Below are 19,886 nucleotides of genomic sequence, written 5' to 3'. Positions count from 1 at the left end.
AGGGAAAAGATGAAAGAGAAACATACTTTGTTTCATTAGAACTTTAAAAAAACCCATAGCTTGTCTGTTTTTTTTTAAATTGTAGATTTTACAATTGTGAAAAACAGTACTTCTGGAAAGAATAAGAATATTTTAACTGTACACTATTTTTCAGCAGTAAATTAGAGATTCCATTATAGATTTCTGTTCTGTAATTTTGTCAGATATTGTAATGAGACTATCCTCCTTGAAATCGATTTAAATCTATCTAAAGTTGTGGCCTTAACTGTGTATTGTAGAAATTACATTAATTGTTTAGCAATGCTCAGTGTGAAGAAGTGTTTCTTTCCTAAATTTCCTACCATTCAACATCACTGGATAACCCTGGGCTGAGTCTAGGAGACAGACTATTTGACTGGATTGGTACTGTATTAGAGCAATCTACTGGTTCTTGGCTAATATTAATCAAAATGGGGCAGAGTTAGTGCAGAGCCAAATGTCCCTTTCAGTTGCTCAGTTTGTTTGGGTTGGGGATGAATTAAAGAGAAGTGAATAGGTCTGAGGGGAATAGTGCTATTATTAGTGCTGGAGGGGAGAAGGAAGAGGAGGAGGTAGCCTCCTTATATCTCTGTTTTTGCTCTGTGTGCTTACTGCAGAGGGCTATCTTATTCTAGCTCAGTGTTGTCCAAACTTGGCCACTTTAAGATGAGTGGACTTCAACTCCCAGAACTGGCTGGCTGGGGAATTCTGGGAGTTGAAGTCCACTCATCTTAAAGTGGCCAAGTTTGGACAACACTGTTCTAGTTTCTTCCATGAAGCTATTCACACCTGTACACTTCTAAAAGAAATTACTCCCTGCAAAAGACCCCTTTCCCCCAAGCCTTTTTTTTCCACAGGGAGTAAAGAATTTCAAAGACACAGAGTTCAGGAGTACAGCAGTATTATTCTGAAGTATCTTCATGAACCACCAAGGTGGAGTACATTATGATAGTTTAATAGGCTATTTGATTCACCACATTTATAGTATCAGATAATCATTCAATCATGGAGCTAGGGTCATTTAGTCCAATCTCCTGCTCAGTGCAGGATCTACTAGAGCATCTCTGATAAATGAGCATCCAACCATTATTTGAAAACCTCCAGTGAAGAACTACCCACTTCACATGACAGCTTGTTCTACTGGCTGAGAGTTCCTGTTGTTAGTGTCAGTCCCACTAGGTAGACCCAGCCAGGAAATCAATTCCACAGGAAGCTTAAAACTACTTCCATTGAAATTGACTATAATAACATAATCTTGCAAGTCTGATTGTGCTGTACCTCCTCCTCCTTCTTATAGTTCAGTGTCTGCCTGAGTTGCTTCTGAATGTTACCTCCCCATTCTAGACTTAAAAAATGCTTCAGCCCCTTTTGCCTTGGCAACAACTCCTGCATATCTCCATCAAGGTCATCTTCCTTACTAATTACAGCTAGAAAGTTTCTCCTGTCATGTAATCTGATCCTATTTCCTTGTAGGACTTTCCATCTTTTCTGAATACTTTTCTCCACCAGAATTTCATACATACATAGCTGTATGTATTTTACATATCCTATTGGGGTAAAGGAAAGCATAATTGCAACTGCGAATTTTTTTCTATGTTTCCACTTATATTTTGATGACTTTCTAACATGTCACTTACGTTGTTGTTTAAGGCGACAGACTTTTTTGTTGAAAGTGTTCAAATGGGTTGACTGCTAGTTGAACAAATACGGCCTTTTGAAAGTACATGTGCCATAATGACACCATGGCAATAACAAAGAAAAATTATTTCTTTATATAGTTTTTAACTTTGTCTGCTTTGACAACTGTCTGCACTAAGGTTTTCTCAGTAGCATGAAATTGGCAGAGATGCATAATTCATTTCTCTCAATCTCCATAGAAATATCTTGGAGTGACAGCATGGAGGTAAAGCCTTGGTTATTGTTGCCTGCTGAATAGATTGTCTATAGCTTAATAAGTTATTTCCATTTCTAGCAGTTTCTCATGGGTCCTAAATAAGCTTGCTTAAAATACATTTTCACTGAGAAACTGGAATATATTCCAATAATACAGCTCAGCTGACTTTTTAGAAACAGGTACATAAAATCTAAGATGGGAATTTTTGTATAAATTAGGAAAGAAGGAGAACATAAATGCAGCACCCACTATAAATGGAAACAGGTTAGAAATTGGCTGTTCATTCAGATGTCATCTCTGGTGATCCTCTTATGTTAAAGCAAGGAGCAAAGGAGGAGGCTCAACAATATCTTAATACTGCATTTGCTGAAATGGCAGCCTTGTGCAGCCCATTATGTTAAGAGCTGAACGTGAATCACAAATATTCTTTGAACAGTGTTCAGCTACGGTGCTAAAACCAATGGTAATCATTTAAGAAAAACAATTAGCATTTCCATTTTGTATTCCTATTTTAATCCATTTTTTTTTCTTTCTTTCTTATGGAATATTTCTTATCTGCTATGTTACTTTTTCCTCCCTGATGGATGTGGCTTGCAACAAAGCATCCATCTTTTGGACACCATCCTCATCCACCACATTGTTCTTTTATGGTGCAGAATAGAGAAAGGATCACCATCTGCACTACTTTCCACCTCTATTCTACTGTCGTTGTTTATAGAAAAGGGTTAAAGCTGGAATGACTAAAGGCCACTCTCTTTGGGACTATCCATGCTAATTTCCCACAATATTGTTTCTTGAATAGCTCTTGAAAGTTCTGTCCCCTCTGATATTTAGATATAGACAATGTAGCTTGTTACTATTAAGTCTGCTAGCCTCTCTCCTCTCTCTGTCTCTCTCCCAGTTTTTGCTGCCTTTTGCCCTACTTTGCCATTTAACACTTTTTGATGTTTGCTGATAAATAATCATCAAGCTATATTTTTTGCTAGCTGAAGTGAGTGGTGTGCGTACTTGCTCTGATCTGGATATAGGGATTGCCTGGGAGCAAACGAAACTGGAAATTGCCCACAGTAATTTTTGAACACCATTTCCCAAAAGGCAGACTTGTTCCCATTTCTGCCAGCCTTTCTAAGAAGTGCAGATCCTGCTTTATGGATCAAATATAAGGAAGTTCAGGTTTGCAGGAGAGCTTTCCTGAGTAAAGTTGCCTCAGCCGTGACTAGTCTTGATGTTGCTATCATGTTCCTTCCTGCCTAGTAGTTATGCCCTTGATCCACAGCATGCTTTTCCTCATGAGTATGAATCAGAGATGTTTGAATGCTACCAAATGGGTTTTTCATCAGCAGCCCTGGCCTCCATCCAAAGGCAATGTTGCTTTAATTACAGGGCTCCTGGGGAATCATTCTGATGGTTATGGTGGAGGGACATGACCTCCTTAATTTTTCCATGATGTTGATAGTCTTGAATGGAGTATACTGTAGTCTCAGTTGGGGATATCAACCCCCTTGCCCTTAGCCTCACAGCACTGGGCCAGTGAGAAAATCCTCCTTAGAAGTCCCATTCAGTTCCAGTGCAATTATTCTTCAGAGAGCTCACTGAGTTCTTAAGTGTACCTTTTCAAAGCAGGAAGATGGTTTTGGTTTTTATCTCCTTAAATAACAACAAAAGTTACTTTCTTCCTCAGCTTAGAGCCTTCTTTTCCTCCTCCTTACACAATTCCACTCGTAAGGATTTTCAGGTCAATAAAATATGATAGCTCTGCCCCCACCTGCACTCATCCTTGTCCACCTATCTATCAATTTCCCGTAAAGTCTCTACGTAGGCATTTGAAGTGTTTTCTTTAAAGATTACCTGAAGTATGTTAGATTGCCTCAGTGACTTCTTGACCATCTTTAAACACTGCTGCATCTGACCTGAAATGGAGAGCTGGTAACACATTACAAGTTTTTTAGTATCTCCATCGATCACTTTGGTTCAAAGGAGTTCCTGCCCTTTTTAATAGACATACAAACTTGTATCACAAAGGGCAGGAACTAAAATATCAGGACTATCACTTTACTTACAACTTCCCCTTGTATTTCTCCTAATGCTATAGAAGGGAGAATCTGTTTCTTTTATTTAACATGCAAGTGGGTGACCTTTACAAATCATTTGTGTCTCTTTGACATTGGCTTACCAGCAGTTTAGTTGTCTTTTTCCTTGATTTATGTCAACGAAAATGAGAGGGAGGGAAGGCAAGCCATCATTTAATAGATGTTTGTATATGAATAATTTATTCAGACCTATTATGTCCTAGAACAGATTATTAATATACTCAGCCAATTACATAAATCTGTTTGCAGTGAATTTAATGTGTCAGATCTGAAGAAGCCTTTGGTCCACTCCATACATTACAAGACGGAATCACCTCTAAAGCAGGGTGCCCATGTGCTGCACATGATCTCCAGACTCCTTGCCCTTGAATTGAGCCAAATTTTCAGCCTTTTCTTTTTGTCTGTTTGGAATTTTGAGAGGTTTTTGCAGAGCCTTAAGAAATTTGGGGGTTTTCCCTTAGGAATCCCTTTCTTTAAAGAATTGGGCCAATTTTTTTTCCTTAGCCCATGTTGCTCCTTCAAACCCTCCAAAACCCCAAGAAAGTCCCTAAAAACAGGACATTATGGGTCTTATAGGCAACAGCACTATCCACTCGTACAGCCACAGGCTAATGCTGAAACATTCAGTCTACTGGAACTCAGATGGTTGAAGGAAGCAACAGTACACACAGATGATTCAAACTATTTGTTGTTCTCATTAGTTTCTCATGTAAAACTCTCATGCCTAAGTTTTCAAATATTTTTTAAGAGTCCATCAACATTTGCATTTATTTTGAACTGAATATTTTCCCTAATGTGTGCATTTATATGCAGTTTTCCATAACAAACACTTTTTAATGCAAGTTTCTTTCATGTATACTTCTTAAACCGCATATAGGCATTTGCATACACAATGTTCTCTAATACATACCTTTTTGTTTGCAATTTCCCTGAATATATGCAATTTTGAGTGAAGAACTGCATTCCAACATTTAGAAATGTGCAATCCACAGCAAAGCTATATTCCAGGCTGAGTATGTATTTGAATAAAAAGGAAGCTTAGAAAATGCATGCCAACTAAATCTCTCTTCTGTTCCTAGCCAGTAAGTTCTTCTTTTGTGTTATGATGTTGCTGACTGTGGCCTGGAGAGGTCATGCTGCTGGACTTTCACAACCCAAATCATTTAATGTGGTAGAACAGTATAAGTTCTCCCCCCACTATACATATGTTGATTGATTCATTGATTGATTATGTGCCATCAAGTTGTTAGTGACCACATCCTAGTGACCACATAGATTTTCTCCGTGATGATCTGTCCCTAACCTTGTCTTACAGGTCTCCCAATGGTGCACTCATTGCCACTATAACTGAGTCTGTCCACCCTGCTGCTGGTTGTTCTCTTCTCCCTCTCCCTCTCCCTCTCTTCCTCCTCCTCCTCTTTCCTTCCAGCTATACATATGTACAACTATACATTTCATATAATCTTTGTCCTTCACTCAGGAGAGAAAAATAAATGGTACAAGCAAAAACGAACTGTTTGAACTATGGCCAGCAAAAAATTCAGTTGCAAAACCATTTGATGCAGAAATGACTTCTCTACCATTAGTCACTGAGATGCTCAGATGACACTTTTACAAAATCATGATGAATTATTTAAAATGAATGGAAAAATTGTGTGTGTGTGTGTGTGTGTGTGTGTAGTCACTTTTTGATAGTTTCACAGTAAAAATTCATGTCATAACATTTGTGTAGTACTGTAGCCACTAAATTATCCTCAGAAAGGAGAAAATGTTAAAAGAAAGGAAGGGACTGATGGGGAATTATTTTTTTACAACTAAATGAAGCTCCAACTTAAAAAAAAAAAGCAGTAAAAGTATGTACTCTGTAAACCTGTCAGCCTCATGGGGTAAACCAGATAGGAATCACAACCAGATGAGATAATTCTACTTTATTGTAAAGCTACATTGACAAAATCTTGCAAGTCTGAAAGTACAATTCTCCCCCTTGTCTCCTATATAGCCCGAGAGACTAGGGAGGGTCTCTTCTGAGCCTCTTGCCCCACCCACTAACCAGTTACAAGCTATGCTGTCTCTTATCTGACCATTCTCTTGGCAGCATCTCTTTGCCCAGTCTCCCAAAGTCTTTCCCACATACCGTTACAAAACCCATACAGACTAGGGTTGTTATTTATACCCCTTCCTGGGATTGTCTAGCAGCTTTCTGTTATCTATCAACTTTTGTACATGTCTTTGCATTCCTCTGAAAGATTGATGTTCTCCTTTCACCTTGTTCACTTCTAGCCTGTTGCAGCTTCCATCTTGGCTTTTTTTGAGCAACCCTGGCCTTATATCTGCATGTCTCCATGTCTAGTCCCACAAGATGTTGGGCGATGAGACAGAAGCAGAGAAGACAAAAAGGGCAAACCAAAGGGCAAGCCCTCCAGAGTGGGAAAACTTTAAAAAATCTTAATGGTCCAGTAGAATGCAGGCCACAAAAATATTTTCCAGAAATACTGAAAAACAAGAAGGAGTCTTCATTCTCTCCTGGGACTGTAAAATCAAAAAGGAGCATGCATTCCATTTAAACAATTTTTTTTAATATATGGTTCATCAGATACATTGTAATTCAAATCAACTAATTTGAAATTGCAATCCAAATGATCAAATATCAGCAACAATAGAACAATAAATACAGTAATTCCATAATAAGAGAAACAAAATGAAGGAAATGTTACTCATTTAGGTACATACAGACTTGGGTAAAGAGTATATAACTATAAAGTGTGTCCCTAGGCTTATTATGCCATAGATTTACATATTATGACCTGACATCTTAAATGAATGCCCTCTTAAATTTGACTTTCTTAGCAATGCAGAATAAAAGATTCTACATCCTTCCTGTTTGGTTTATTCACTCAAATGGAGCGGCATTTAAATCAATTGGATTTTAAAATTCCCCCTTGATTAAAGTTTAAATCAAAAGGATTTTGAAATTATTGCTCTTTCTTCGGTGCTTTCTTAATATGTATTGTGCAAATACCAAAGCCAATTGCTCTGTGCTCTGCTTAGTATACACTTTGCAGGGCTAGCTATTTGCAGAAAGCCGGGCTTCTTTCCTTGTTCAACGGAGCCTATCAGCAGGGTAATTTGGAAAGGAATTTTCCAGTCTTGGAGAAGCATTATACTCAAAGGAATATTGGGGGAAAATAAAGTGGAATACTTTTATACAAGTGAAGCACAAGATGAATATGTACTAAAACATGTCTTCCATTTTTTCCCCAGAAAACGTTATTTATTTATTTTTTTTAAAAAAAGGCTTTTGTTTTTTACTTCATCTTCAGGTGCTTTAGGTCTTGTGAGATCATTTACTGTAGTGCTATGGAAGAGGGGGCTGATACTGTTGTGGCTGTGATTTTCAATTACATATGTTCCCAACATTCTTCAGCCTCTGCTTCTCTGTGTGGAAAAAAAAAAAAACTTTTATGTCTTCTATTACAGATAGTCCTTGTTTAGTAGCCACAATTGGGACCAGCAACTCAGTCATTAAGTGAAGCGGTTGCTAAGTGAAACCTTGACTGTGCTTACAATCTTACTTCAGCTTTCCTTTGATTTACAGGCCTGTGGAGGTCATCAGTGTCAGGATTGGTTGCAAAGTTATTTTTCATCATGTTCATAACTATGAATGGTCACTAAATGAGGCAGTTGCTAAACAAGAACTACCTGTACAATGAAATACAGGAATCCAAGGAGGTGGTAGGATGCTAAAGAAATCATGAATGTACTGTGAAAATCAGGATACTTACATACATCTTGGCCACTTGCCAATTTGGGTGAGTGGAAGAACCAAATCCCACATCCATGAAATGTTCACTTTTTTTCCTACCTAAAAAACACAATTATGAAATAATTTCTTTCTCTTCAAACTGAATGAGAATGGTTAAAAAATGTAGAAAATTTCCTGGCACTGGATGAAACTTAGTTTAGGAGTATTGGAATCAAGAAATGCTGAGGCCTTTGATTCACAACTGCAATTGCCCATGTTGAGCATGGGCCTTCATGAACGCAGGGGAGCACATCTCAGGAAATGTGCCCTATGGGAAAATGTGTATGGCTTAGAATCAGAGACTTGAAGAATTTAAGCTCTGCAAATGCTGGTGCAAATTGAGCTGATTTGCTGCTCTTAAAGTAAGTAGCATAATTGCACTTTATATTTTGTGACACAGTTCTTGCTTCAAAAATGATTTTAGTGGCATTAGTGCCTCTGAATCTGGAAATTACATCAAAGTCATTTAAATAAATTCAGGCCTGATTTTGCAAATCATTTTGTATAGCTTGGAAATGGCGGTTAATGGGACTGGTATGTGCTTGTGGAACTATTTCCTTGTTTACCACTCTGAATTTCTATGATGTTTCAATGTATAAAAGAAAAGAATAATCTAGTATTCTTCAATCTAATACAACAGCTATTTTTTGAGAGCTGCATTAAAGGCAGTTCTGTGGAAAATGAATTCATTTAAAATTCCTTCGGTATGGCCGTTTCTCTAAAAAGCATTGCTCAGCCTAATCCAAATGTGTGAAGACATAATCATGGCTTTCTGAACTGCAAAGGGAGTTTCTGAAAGATAGCTGTACTGGCCATTTGCATTTGTCATTCTTTCTAGCTCTCTTAGAAAAGCATTTCTCAGGGTACAAAGTAGCCAAAGGAAGAAGCTGAGAGAGATGGAAACCATCCTATGGCCAGCTAGTCAATTTAAAACAGGACAATTTTGAACTGGAGCCTTTCTGATTCATAGCTTTTTCACCACTATATCACAAGATTTCAAAATACACTCAAGTAAAGTTGCATTGAGAAAGAATAATACAGGAATTCTTCCTGAACTGAGCCCTGTGAATACTGACTATAACATTCTAAATTCTAAGTGAATTAAAAATACTGGTGGATATTTCAAAATTTCTCCTCCTGTACTAACAGCAGCTTTGCTGTGTTAGGTTGTCAGCAACACAGAACCAAGGGAAAGATTAAAAGCTGTATATTGGGGTCTTATTTTTGTTTTTGCCCTGGCTGGGCTTCTAAGTAGGATTGCATCTGACTTTTTGCCTACCATCTTGAAACTAACCGTTTCATGCTGGCAGAAGAATTCTTGCTGAATTTAATGCATTTTAGTGATTGTAAAAATATAAAACATCAGTCTGTGGCTTCCATGTTGTACCCTATTGACTCATCTACTGGAACTTTGTCCCCATTGGTGAACTGTTGGATTTTCCAAGCCCCCCTGGAGAAATGTGCACATGTTTGTGCATATACACATTTACATACCCACACGTAGAAATAGAGACAAGATCTATCTCCACTCAGTTTCTCTGCCTAAACATTTGGTGTAGAATTTTGAAAGGCTAGTTGGCTCAGCTGTAAAACCATAAGTCAAAAATAAATTAACTACCATATAGCTTAGCTTGATAGCTATGCAATGGCTCAGTGCTCTGGCTCCAGGATTTTAGGAAACATGAGTTATCTGTTGGCTATTTAAGAAGCCTAATGATATAGTTTGTATATCATTTCAATCAATCCTTTCTTATGGTCTCCTTTTTGATTAGGTTTTCAATGTTCTAGGTCCCTCCCCAGCATCCATCAACCAATCCTTCATTCTCCACCAATACTACTGAAAGACAAAATTGTATCCTGGGATGACATCCAAGTAATTTGACTAAATTGCTGGATTAGGTTCTGGCATGTGCAATTCAACCCATTTGTATAAATGTAACTATTTATTGTGGATCATATTGTTTCAATGCCACAAATCATTATGCTTTATTTTCTATAATTAATTTTATAGCCATGTAAACTACTAAAATGATGAAAACCATTCAAAAGACATGATAAAGAACAGTATTGTTTGTTAGCAAAGTTAGTACATTGCAGGCCAGAAAAAAAAAAAAGGCTGGTGTTCAATTTTTGTGGAGAAGAGAGAAGATGCCAGTAAACTGGGTGCTTTGTCTGGAAAATGTTACCATAACGAAAAATTAACCTTTAGATTCATACACACCTCTATGACCCAAACAATGATTTTTGTGCCAAAGTGACTGCTTTTGAAATTTTTCCATCAGTCTTTAAAGGGTACTTATGTTGACATGTCTTTCTTTGTTAGAATTTTGTGTTCCTTTCATGGCCTCATGCAAGGTTAAGTTTGTTGCTTTTCAACACATCATGCTTTCCTTAAAGCCCTACAGATAGCACAACCACCATGCTACGACCAAGGCAATATAATCATCTCTTGAGGAAGAGCAGGGCATTGGAATGGAAGACAGGGTTTCAGAATGCCTTATATAAGACTGTTTCGTCCCTCCTAGTTCTCTGTGCCTTCTTACCCATACTAGATCATGGGAGTGGCAGTCCAAAAATCTGGAGAAGTCCTGTTCTTATGTCTGTCTTAATTCGGATAGAATAATCAGCCGTGAGAGTAGGCAATGCTGCAAAGAAGTAGAATACAATCACTGGTGAAATTTTGGAGGTACTAAGAATATAAAATTAGAGTTACTATATTTGGGCTGCAAAAATCTGGATGACCAGTACAGTTACAGAGAAGCCTAACTCTTTGCTGCCATCTATTTTTTTGCTGACATCCAGATTTTTGCACCCAGATATGATTAACCTATGTGAAAGATCTGTGGGGCTCAAACTTAGGGAAGAAAGTCCTGTAATGCTTGGCCAGCTCACACAACTTGTTAGAAATGAGCTTTATTCTGTGTAATGTTTGAATCCCAGACATTATTGTTAACTCAAGGGTTTGTAACTCAAGAAAGCCTCCCTCAAAACTGGGAATAGGCTTCCAGACTAGCAGAGACAGGCAATGAACTTGTCCAGCGTAAGGTTGAAACTTCATCTTGTTTTCAGAGAATCACTGCTTTCCTTAACTGATGCCCACATAGTTGATTTGTTAAATGAATAGAGTTCTAAGACTTACCTGGCAGTGGAGATACCTTGATCAATATAGTGTCTTGCCTCTTTATTCTGGGTGTGGATGCAATTAGTAATATTACCTCACTATAGAAGAAAAAGTTAACAATCTTAAACCATATAGAAATCAATGAGAAATATGGCCAATCTTATACATTACTGTACAGCAACAGAACTGGAAACTTACTGATATTTCCCAGTGCAGGGATGGACAATGCCTAGCTCATTTGTGCTGTCCACTGGCATTGCTGGCTAGGAAACATTGTGAATGCTTCCTTAGGGGTACTTTATGGGCCATAAAGAGATTCAAGCCAGATCTGGTAAGTCTGAATATCTTGGTCTTGTTGGTTAACAACAGTAGCTGCCCCCTTAGTCCCTGCACCTCTATGGGATAGAAAGTAGCATGTACATATAGACTACATGTTCCATCACTCACCGTACTGCCTTGGTTTGAATGTAAGTCCCCAAGGCAGTTTGCAAGAAAAGATTAAAAATACTATAAAATAACTACCACATTTAAACCTACAAAAGCAGCAATCTGATAAATCAAAAAGAAATTTGCCTGGTGCCAAAAAAGTATGAGAAAGGATACCGTCACTCATGTCCATATCTGATGAGTATTATAGATTAACAGGTATTAAGCCTTATATTCCAAATTGAAACTTAATACCAAAGCCTTTCATTACATCATCATCATCATCATTATCATCATCATCATCATCATCATATGACTGTAGGCATCTTAGATATTTTTCAGAACCTAAAAAAAAACAAACCCTGAGGGTTTCTTTGTGCTCTTTCTTGTGTCCACATTAATAAGTCACTCGGAGTTGAGCAGCATATATATTCAATTAATAATAATAATGGCACATTGAAATGAATGAACAACATATATTGACATATATTTACTAAGCACCCATTCTATAGCTTCTGTTCCCAGAGACTATTTCTATTGCTCTTAAGATTTATGTTCTCAAACTTAAATAATCAGGAATTATCCTGATTTCTAGCTGATGAGTCATCTAAACTCAAGCTGTAGAAACTCCATAGGGTATTGTGCTAATGCATAAGTGATATGATTTAGCTGTAGATCTCATTAGGAAACTGCTGAGGAATTAAGGAAGGGAAGCAAGCATATTGTTTTATTGAGCCAAACAATTAAAAAGTCCTAGAGTTAATCTGTACTAGCTTGATAGTAAACAACATTGAATAGCAATGTACATTCATACTAGTAGATTAAATTACATTTTTGTCTAGATTAAAGCATTGTGTTTAAGATCAAAATGCAAAAGTATATATTTTTTTGAATATTAATGTTTTTAGAGCTAACTGCAAATATTAAAATCAAGAAAAAACCCCAAAATACAAGTCTCAATTTCAGGACAGTACAAAAACTATGTTACTACAGAAATTAAATTTGTAAGATTACAACAGACATAACATGATATATACAAATAATATATCGAAAGCAATATTTTCAGGATTACATGATATGAGTGCACGAATTATCTGTTACTCTTATATCATTAGTTCATAAGGCTTAGAAGTGAACTCAGAGTTGTGAGCCTTGCACATTACGACGGACCCCTTGACCTGCCGCTGCATCTTTATTATTTCAAGAATATAAATGGAACGATGACCAGAGCAATCTGCACTGTGGTAGACCTACCTATTCATGCCGTGGTCAGTTTGCCCTCACATTTAAATACCCAGGATAATGTCAATCTCTCTCTCTTAATCCAAAACCTCTTCTTTTTACTATAAAAGAACCTGCAGTTTTTCATACCACTATATCTCTGCATGTCTTGATTAGTGCAAAATTGACATGCTGAGAAACATACTTTTGAGAAACCAGTTTTCAAAATAAGCAGATATGACAAATAGAAACTACCATCTTCATCTCTGAACAGGCTGCCAGGCACCTAAGTTTCTTGTTCTAGGAAAATGCCACTACCATCTATATATCTTAGCCTGAAAGTGGGCAGTTCAGTAGCCTGTGTGAATCAACCTTAATTTGAACTGAATTAGAGAATCAAGATTCAGTCAGGGAATGATTAGGTTCAACTTTGTGATTTGGGATTCAGGAGCAACCCAACTCATTTTGACCCACTTTGAGATTGAAGATTTGATTCCAAAAAGAATTTCTACATGGACTATAGTGGGATAATTTCAAAACACATGAAACTGCTTCATTGTCTGACTGAATTGGGTAAAAATAGCAGGAATGGTGGACCCTTTAGAAAATGTTGATTTTGCCAGGTTTCATTTGGATATTTTCAAGGGCTTTCTCACAATAAAATTTTGAAACACCCTCATCCCATACACCCACACCCCAACATTCTCTTTTAGGAGAAAGATAGCAAAGACAAGGAAAAGACAGCACAGAGGATTCTAAATTGCTTAGTGAAGTGTCCGTAAGGAAGCTGGTTGAATCAATGCAGAAAACCACCTCCTCTAAATTAAAAATACAATCTTTAAAACATGGTATTAAAAATAAGTGCTTACTTTTCCACTTGCTTTTCTGAATTGTCACAGGTTTGTGCCTTGCTGTGTCTGATCACTAGGCTTTCTGGAGTGCCAAAAGATCTACCATTTTTTAGTTGGCAAGGCTGATCCCCCTGGGAAAGACCCTCTTCAATCTGCCTCAGTGGCTTTCTGGCCATATTCTATGTTAGTTAGGAGAGGAAGCAGGCACAATAAAATGCAATGGCACAGAAATAGATTATCTCAGAGAAAGTGGCATTTGTAGTCTTGGCACTTCACCATATAAAGCAGAAAATCTGTGGGCCAATGGCTCTGGCCTGGCACTCATTCATTCATTGTCAGGAGACCTTACTCTGCCCACTCATGCAGAATTTAAAAGTAAGGGTGGCCTTGAGCCCATATGTAGAATGCTGAGAACTCCGATGATCTGCCTGCTGTATTAGCAGAAAGTGAAATATTCTGTTAATACAAGACAGAGTTAGGGCTTGTTGTTGCCACATTAAAGAAGCTGAAAGCTAAGAAAGTGAATGACACCTAAAATAATGTTAGCTTTGCCACCTCAAAAGAGTTCTGACTGGCAGAGAGTTCAGTGAAGTGATCAATCTTATTGCTTATTACTTCTGTCACTGTCAAAGAGGCCATCAAACTGTTTGGCCGTTTGCCCTGAGTTTTCTGTATATGGAATAGAAATTGCAATATTGTATATTGCCTGTAAGAATTCCAGAAGCAACAGAAAAGCCACCGAAGGTCCAACATGCTTCAGAATGAGTTGATCTGTTGTTTCAAAGTAGGTCCATGCTTTGATTCATAAATCTGTTTGATTAAGGTGACTCAATCAAAATGTTGTCCAATTGAGTCATTCAAAACTTCAGTTTAGATGGATGGTTTATTGAGTGAATGGTGCCCTATTTACAGAGTGTGCAAAACACAAATGGATGTGAAAACCAAGTTATTAATTTTATGAACAAGACAACTAAATAAACTTATTCTTAAGAATGGTTAACCAAAGTAGGTTGTGAGGTGGGGTGGGGGGAAGGCAATCAGAGACTCTACTGTATGAAAAGGTTTAGGTTTGATTCTCAGGCTGGAGTTCAAAGATAAAGCTTGGAGCAGAATATCTGAATAAGGCAAATAGTCTGAATTCCATGACTTAAGAACTTGGCAAACTTGCCTTAGCTCAGAAGAACAACAAACTCATCATATTCCAAAGGTATAATAATAATTAAAAAAAAAAAGCCACAGAGTAGGACTCAGGGGACAAGCACTGTATACATTCAGGCTAGATATTGTAGATAGAGTATGCTACACTAGAGTATGCTACACCATACTGAAGTTCATCTCATAAGTCTGTTTGCCTGAGAGAAATTGCTAGATTTGTCTGTTTTTGTTCTGTACATTTTCCTGAGTTCTTTCTTCTTCCTGTACACATACACACACAATGATTGATTTGACTCCATTCAGCATTCAAGGTGGCTTATTGTCAGGCCTAGCCCAAGGAACTCCAAGAGACAATGCAAAATCAGTTCAGCTATGTTTATTAGCTACAACCTCTAGCAAGAATCTTCCTAGACTGAAACCCCAGGTCCCAAGTCAGCCAGCCACAACAATGTGAATTCCTCAGGGAGGTGCCAGTCACATCCTCTTGTAGTTCCCATGCTCCTGCGGCGACCTAAGAAAATGCTTATCTCCCTGAGATAATTCCATTCCATCACACTCGTGTTAAAAAAGATACAAAATATAAAGTAGAACAACATTAATTATTTAAAACTGGTAAAATCAAACATTAAAATAATAAGGTAGGCATTCATTTTAGTACCAGAATCCATTGCCTTCCTTATCAGCAGTCCCTCTTTCTTGTTCAGATTTAATTTCAGTCCTTTTTGTCTCATGCAGTCCATTATCTAGGTTGGATAATGTTCAAGGACACTGATTGCTTTGTTGGAGTCAGAAGGTAAGGAGCAATAAAGTGGAGTATCATCAGCGTACTGATGATGCCCAATTCCAAAGTTCTGGATGACTTCCTCCAGTGGTTTTATTTAGATGTTAAAAAACACAGAAAAATGACCAAGATGTTGAGCTGTAGCCTACATAAAGTCCACAGAGGAACTTAGACATCTTTTCCAAACTGATATTTCACATACACAATATTGCTGCTTGTGCTACAATGTTCTTTTTCATTTGCTACCATGTTTTATTTACTTACTTACTTATTAAATTTGTATGCCGCCCATCTCCCCCGGTTTTATGTGCAGATTGATACTTCTCAAAAAAAGGGACAGAGAATCTGATGTTGTCAATTCATACATAGATCATCCACAAAGTGTTGCCCTGAAGCTCAAAAATTTGCTTTCTTATATTGCATATTTGTTCATGTAATCCTCAACACATCTTTAATTAGAGGTTGAAAAGAGCATTGGAATGTACATTGTATATACATTGGAATGTATATATCGACTTTAGAAATCATGTAGTGATACATCACAAAATAGAATGATATATAACTATTGTCTATGAATAAAACTCTGTTGTTAAAATGTGCCAATTTGTTGCTAAATTAATACAATTATGTCCCACAGAAATTTCTATTAATAATTTTATTGGAAGTTTTCTGTAACAATAATCATTTTAACTGAATGTTAAAGATGTTACAGTTATTTTTTTTTAAAAAAGACATTACATATTCATAACTATAACACACATTTACAATAAACGTTTTACGCCTTTGTCTTTTAAAAGGTGAGGGATAATAGACAGTTTGTTGACTCAAGTGACCTGTGCGTTAAATTTTCTTTATACTTCACTATTTTGAAGACTTGTTGGAAGAATGTTGGTAGTGCAGTGACAGGAGTCATTGCAAATAAGTGCTGCGATTTTGATTCTGGTTTCAGAAACTGAAAGTGGCTTCAGGTTTGATGGGCGATTGGCAAAGATCTGGGAAATAATGGCATCTCCTTGACCTATTATCAGAGATCCATGCTTCCAAGGCTTGTAAAAAGAGCTTACCTTGCAGTATGACCCTGTTATGACCTTGCTTTATTTTTAAAATGGTTTGTAGCTGATGTTCTTTGCTGGGGCTTTGTGATTAATCAAAAAGTTGATCGCACCAAAAAATGCTCCTTTTATGCCTACCAGCAGAACTGCAGCTGCCATGGCCTAGGTCTTTTAAGGCCTGGGGATGACGACAAGCAGGAAGGTTTGATTCACAATCTACATTAGTAGCTTTCTTAGGAGGGTTCTGAACTAGTCTTGCATTAGGCTATACCATTTGTAGCTCTTGCACAACTTTATTTCAAGGATGGAAAATCTAAAGGACGCTGAGCCCTTTGAGAAGTTTGTGTGGGGTATTATCAATTCAATAATCAATTCATTATTACCCTTTTATTTAATCATTTTATCTTTTGTCACATTACTAAATTATGGTTAAATTTACATTATATTTAGACATGGTTTAGGTAAAGATTTTATTTATATTAAATTTAAAAGTAATTAAAGTGGTTTAGCTTTTGTCCTGATCCCAGTTCTTTGCTTTAGAGCCACTCACTTGTTGAAGTATGCCCCTGGCATGCTGATCGGAGGAGACATATGTCCCTCCACCTATAAATCATTGTGCTCCCCTATTTTATTTGGATGAATTAATCACAAATAATTTTTAAAAAATCATAAATAGGAGTCAGATGAGCTCCATTATGTATTTTAAAATATATAGTGGAATCTTCAAGGCATATGGGCTAACATGTACCTGTCCCATCAGGTCTGGCAGAAAGGGCACGTTGCATGCCTTGTCCATGAAGGAATGTCATCTGATGGGACCCAGGAGGACAGCCTTTTCTGCCCTCTGGAATGTCATTCCCCCTGAGGTCAGACTGGGCCCAACCTTGATGGCCTTCCAGAAGGGCCTGAAGACATGGCTTTGCCATCAGGCCTGGGAATCTGATAATGGTGGTCTGGAGCCTAAAAAGTGGCTGTGTTGTTAGTGAAATTGATTGTGCTCTCCTGCGGATTATGCTTTTTATAGTTTTAATAGTTTTTTATTGTTTTTAATTTTTTGGGTTATGTTTCTGGGTTTTTTTAAATTGTTTTTGTGTTTTTAACTTTGTAAGCCACCCAGAGTCACATATGTGAGATGGGCAGCTATATACATTGAACAAACTAACACACAAACAATTGTTCCACATCCACATATTTTGTTTAAAATTTTAGAATCATAAACTTACAGTTAGAAGGGACTGTAAAAGTCATTAAGTTCAATTTCATGCTCAGCAGAGGAATCCAGATTCAATTATTCCAAACAAACTGGTGTCTAACTTTGCTTGAACCCATCCAATGAAAAGGAGCCTACCACTTCACTGGGTTTTGATTCTACTGTTGAACTGCTTTTATCGTTTTGTTTTCCTCCTAACACACAATCAGAATCCGCATTTCTGTAATTGGAATATATTATTTCATGTTCTGCATTCTGGAACAAGAAAGGTCATGACCTCCTCTGTGATGTCTTCAAATATTTGTGTAGTGCTGTCATGTCTTCCACAGTCTTAAACTGTGAACAATTCCTTTAATCTCTCTTCAGAGGATTTAGTTTGCAGTTCCCTGCTCATTGTTGGTGTCCTCGGACTCTTTTTCAGTTTGGTTGAATCCTTCTGAAAGAGTAGTACCCATAATAAAAGGCAGGATTCAAGGTGAAGTCTGACCAAAGCAAAATAAAGTGGAACTATTACTTCTCATTGTTTGGAAAATATACTTATGATGCTGCCTAAAATTGCATTGGCCTTCTTCTTCAGCCTTGTCACACTGCTGACTTATATTCAATCTACAATCAACTGTTATTCCAGGTTCTTTTTCACAAATATTCTTACCAGGGCAGGTATATTCTATCCTCTGCCTGTGCATGTGATCTCTTCTTCTATGCCTAAGTGACAAATTTTGCATTTATCCCTGCTAAAATTTATTGTGTTATTTTCAGCCCTATGTTTAATTTAACAAGACAATTTAAAAATTTTTTTTCTAGGGTTCCATCTAATTTTGTGTCATCTGCAAGTCTGAAAGCATTCTCTCTACCTCCTCATCCCTGAATAAAAACTTAGACAACAAGATAGTATTTGGAAGTGACTCAGGCAGGCCCCTCCCTGATTCACTGGGGTAGAAGAGGGAAGGGAGGTAAAGCACAAACAGATTTGCAAGATTCTGTTACTATAGCCTATCTCAATAAAGTATAGCTCTAATCTTCCTATGGAGTGGGTTTCCTGAACTGGTCCACCTTGGAGGGCTGAAAGGGAAATTGTGTAATAAAAATGAGATATATTTAGTCTGGTAAAACTTTTCCTTGACAAATCGATGCTAACTTCTGATATTACTGCATTGTTCTCAAATAGTTAAATTGTTCTCAATTTCTTTATGATCTGCTTTAAAATCTTCCCATGTACTAATATTAGACTAGTTTTTAGTCCCTAGATCCTTTTTTCCATTTTGAAGATAGGGACATTCTTCTCTTCCATTCATCAGGCACTTCACCTGTTCTCTAAGATTTTTCAAAAATAATACATAATAGTTTGCCCAGACTATTGGCAAATTGTTTCAGGATTCGGGGATAGAAATCATATGGCCCAGGAGATTTAAATTCAATTAAATATTTATCTGAACATGATTCTATCAGTCTCAAGCTTCAGTTGCGCCTCTTCATCTTCTCTTCACTGTTCCCTGGTGGGACATGTATCTTCTTTTCAGAGAAGACTGAGCCAAAATAGGAATTAAGTTCCTCTGTCTTTTCTTTGTTATCTGTTAGCATTTTTCTACCTTCACCAAATAGCTGTGTACTGATTCTGCAGCCTTTTATATAGTTTTTAGAATTCTTCACCAATCTCAGCTCATTCTGAGCTTAATTTTCTTGGTGATATGGCTCTCTTTTTACCTCCTATATGCGTCTTTTTTATTTTGAGATCTTTGAATCTTTTTATGTAGCAATATGCAATAGCTTTTTTCTTTATTGAACTGTTTGCAACTGTAATGGTATGTGGGAATGACCTTGGGAGACAGAAGGAAGAGCCATAGCTTAGACAATGGTCTGATGAACAAAATCTGAGTAGGAAGGATGGATGGGTGGGGAGAAAGCATCTCAGAAGGGATCCTCCCTAGTTTTCAGGAAAGTAAAAGTAAGGGAGGGGAGAGGTACTTTCAGATGCAAGATTCTGCTATTGTAACCTTACAATAAGGTAGTGTTAATACACATGGTTGGTGCTTCTTGTCTGGACTACTTCAAGGGCCCACAGCAACCGTGTTTTTAATATCTCTTTTTTTAGTACACACAACCCATTTTGATCTCTTTTTCCCATTAGTTCCTCCTGCCATGGAATTATAGGTATCATTCCTCTGGGTTTATTAACATCTCTTGAGTCCAGATTCAATATTAAAATCATTTGACTACACTAAGCATTAGCTTCTCTTTAAATCAAGAACTTCAGCATTACATGAT

At 37.2% G+C, this 19,886-nt stretch overlaps 1 long non-coding RNA gene across 3 annotated transcripts in view; it reads left to right on the top strand.

Moving 5' to 3' along the window:
• LOC148214770 (uncharacterized) overlaps positions 1 to 19,886 on the top strand; it is a 237,670-nt gene that overhangs the window by 112,117 nt on the left and 105,667 nt on the right. The window lies entirely within an intron of this gene.

The sequence above is a fragment of the Python bivittatus genome, unplaced genomic scaffold, assembly GCF_059951505.1.
Source record: "Python bivittatus isolate LINGU-HERP-01145 unplaced genomic scaffold, Pbiv_v1 ctg000590_np1212, whole genome shotgun sequence".
NCBI classification, from domain to species: Eukaryota; Metazoa; Chordata; class Lepidosauria; order Squamata; family Pythonidae; genus Python; species Python bivittatus.
The sequence above is the reverse complement of the archived record's forward strand: the minus strand, read 5'-3'. Positions and strand labels throughout refer to the sequence as shown.